Source organism: Nicotiana attenuata, unplaced genomic scaffold (genome assembly GCF_001879085.1).
Source record: "Nicotiana attenuata strain UT unplaced genomic scaffold, NIATTr2, whole genome shotgun sequence".
Lineage (NCBI taxonomy): Eukaryota > Viridiplantae > Streptophyta > Magnoliopsida > Solanales > Solanaceae > Nicotiana > Nicotiana attenuata.
The window spans coordinates 83,732-86,994 of record NW_017673538.1 but is presented as its reverse complement, the minus strand read 5'-3'; positions in this window follow the sequence as shown (position 1 = coordinate 86,994).

Below are 3,263 nucleotides of genomic sequence, written 5' to 3'. Positions count from 1 at the left end.
ATGTGGAAGACCTCAGCAAGCGCTTCAAGTCGATAGAATTCAGGTACATTCCTCGGTGTCACAATGAACTAGCCGATGCACTCGCCACTCTGGCCTCGATGCTGCCTTACCCAGGCAATGCCCATATTGATCCTCTGGACATCCAAATCAAGAAAGGCATGGTTATTGCAATGCAGTTGAGGCGGAACCCAGCACCCAGCCATGGTATCATGATATCAAGAGATTTCTAAAAACCCAAAAATACCCCGAGCAAGCTACTGGAGATCAAAAGAGAACCATTAGACGGCATGCAAGTGGTTTTTTCTTAAGCGGTGATGTCTTGTACAAAAGGACCCCGGATCTCAACTTGTTAAGATGTGTTGACGCCGAGGAAGCTGGAAGAATTATGCATGAAGTGCACGCAGGAGTGTGCGGACCTCATATGAATGGGTATGTTTTGGCAAAGAAAATCCTTCGGGCAGGATATTATTGGATAACTATGGAGAAGGACTGCTTCAGCTTTGTCCGAAAGTGCCATCAGTGTCAGGTGCACGGTGATTTGATTCATGCACCTCCAACAGAACTGCATCTTATGTCAGCACCTTGGCCATTTGTTGCCTGGGGCATGGACGTTATTGGGCCAACCGAGCCAAAAGCCTCAAATGGACATAGATTCATATTGGTTGCTATTGACTACTTCACGAAGTTGGTGGAAGCCATCACTCTCAAGTCAGTCACCAAAAAAGTTGTGGTAGACTTCGTGCACTCTAATCTTATCTGTCGTTTTGGCATTCCCGCAACCATCATCACAGATAATGCTGCCAACTTGAATAGCCGTTTGATGGGAGAAGTATGCTAACAATTCAAGATAACGCATAGGAATTCCACTCCCTACTGGCCTAAAGCCAATGGTGTCGTTGAAGCAGCAAACAAGAATATCAAAAAGATTTTGAGAAAAATGATTCAGAGCTCCAGACAGTGGCATGAAAAGTTGCCTTTTGCATTACTGGGATATCGCACCACAGTGCGCACATCGGTAGGGGCTACCCCATACCTTTTGGTCTATGGAACCGAGGCTGTTACACCCGCAGAGGTAGAAATCCCTTCTCTCCTGATCGTCGTTGAAGCAGAAATTGAGGATAGTGAATGGGTCAAGACTCGTCTGGAACAGTTGTCTTTAATTGATGAAAGGCGGATGGCCGCGGTTTGTCACGGGAAGTTGTACCAACAAAGAATGGCCCGCGCTTATAACAAGAAAGTACGACCCAGGAGTTTTGAAGTGGGACAACTCGTGTTAAGACGCATTCTCCCTCATCACCAGGAAGCCAAAGGAAAATTTGCTCCTAATTGGAAGGGTCCATACATTATCCGAAAAATATTGCCGAGATGAGCATTGTATCTCGGGGATATCGAAGGTAATGATCCCGAAGCAGCTGTAAATGCGGATGCGGTAAAAAGGTACTATGTCTAAATCTTCTACGATGATGACTTTGCGCAGTTGAGATGACGAAGGCTTTCCTTCCCGCTATCCAAACATTATCAACCCTTCGCAAACCCAGTTGAGCCGGTTACTCTTCTTTGGCTACCCTCTTTGGAACCCGAAAGTATTATTGAAAAAGAAAAGACAAAGAAAAGAAAAAAAGAAAAAAAAAGAACAAAAAGAAAGAAATGAAAAAAAAAGAAAAAGAAAAGAAAAAAATGATGAAAAGAAAAAGAAAAGAAAACAAAAACAGAAAACAACAAAACCAAATGTTTCCCTGAACTATGTCTGACTTGATTCCGAAAGGATACGTAGGCAGCCTCTCTCTGGGGTTCTGTCACACCAAAACAAAAATCCCAGTTCCCCAAAAAACAAAACTGGGGCAGATGATACAGTGGCTCGTCAATGAGCCCACCAAAACGGTTCCAAAGTTGTAAATTCCATCCAAGATTCTTTTTACCCAAAAACCTTGTCCAAGTCCTTCCGATCAATTGGCAAAGGCGTGGGAATTGAAAACATCATTGTTGGAATCTGATGCAATCAAATTGAAAGAAATAAAATGAGAGAGTCTTATCGCTGAAAACCTACGGGCACCATAAGGCGATGGTGAGTAGAGAAATGGAAAATGAGAGAGTCCGCTTAGTGAAAACTCGTAAAGAGCACTATCGGGCGACGGTGAGAAGAGAAATGAGAGAGGTCGATTCGCGAAAACCCGCAAAGGGCACCGTCGGCCGAAGAGAAGACATCTCCCACCACTGAAAGAGTCCTGGCAAGGTTCCCTGGTTTTGAAATACGGATCAATGGGTTCACGAGAAGCTGGAAAGTTTGTGCGGGTCGGGCATCCAGTCCAAGAAGCATGACCTGTTTAGTTGAAGCTTGCATGCACCCCCAGATAAGTCCTTCTCTTTCCCCCGAAAGGGACGCTTCTCTTTAAATTCATCTTCTTGCTTACTTTTTCCTTGAATCCCTTTCGGTCTAACACTGATTCCGAAACTATTACAAAGAAAAGGTGGCAGGGCTCTCCCTAACAAAATCTAAAGAAAAGTACCCAGCCTCAGCGGGTGCATCAAGTCAATCCCGACTGGCCATGTTGGCAGATGCTTTGAAATCAAGCTATTGAAAGAGAAAAACAAAAAAGGTCAAGGACAAGGTCTTAGAGGCAGAATAAAGTGAAAGGTCGGAGCCCCACGCGGGCGTATTGTCATGAAATCCTGAAAGATGAGCCATCCGGTTTGAAAGAGAGAAGAATCTTCAAAACCAGCAAGCGGCAGAGGCTCTCAACAGAAGCTAGACCGGGATCAAGCAATCAAGGCCACAAAACCAACCACCGTTTAGAACTAACAATTTTTCTTTGCTTGAAAATTGAAACAGGTGCAATCCAGGCAACCACGCAAAAGCAGGTGCAACCAAAAGAAAAGAAACGCGCAAGTACTGAAACAGCTTTGCAGCAAATAATCAATGCAAAAGGGAAGTTTCCTCCAAGTTCTTTCCTACATCTTATCAAAAACGGAAAAAAAAAAGAGATAACAAAAGAATCCCAATAAAAGGATAGTTTAGAATTCCCAATATCAACCTGTTACTTGCTTTAGCCAACATTAGGGCTCCAACCCCTGAGTTGAGCGTTTTCCTTTTAGCCAACATTAGGGCTCCAACCCCTGAGTTGAGCATTTTCCTTTTAGCCAACATTAGGGATCCAACCCCTGAGTTGAGCGTTTTTCCCTCAGCCAACATTAGGGCTCCAACCCCTGAGTTGAGCGTTTTCCCTTAGCCAACATTAGGGCTCCAACCCCTGAGTTGAGCGTTT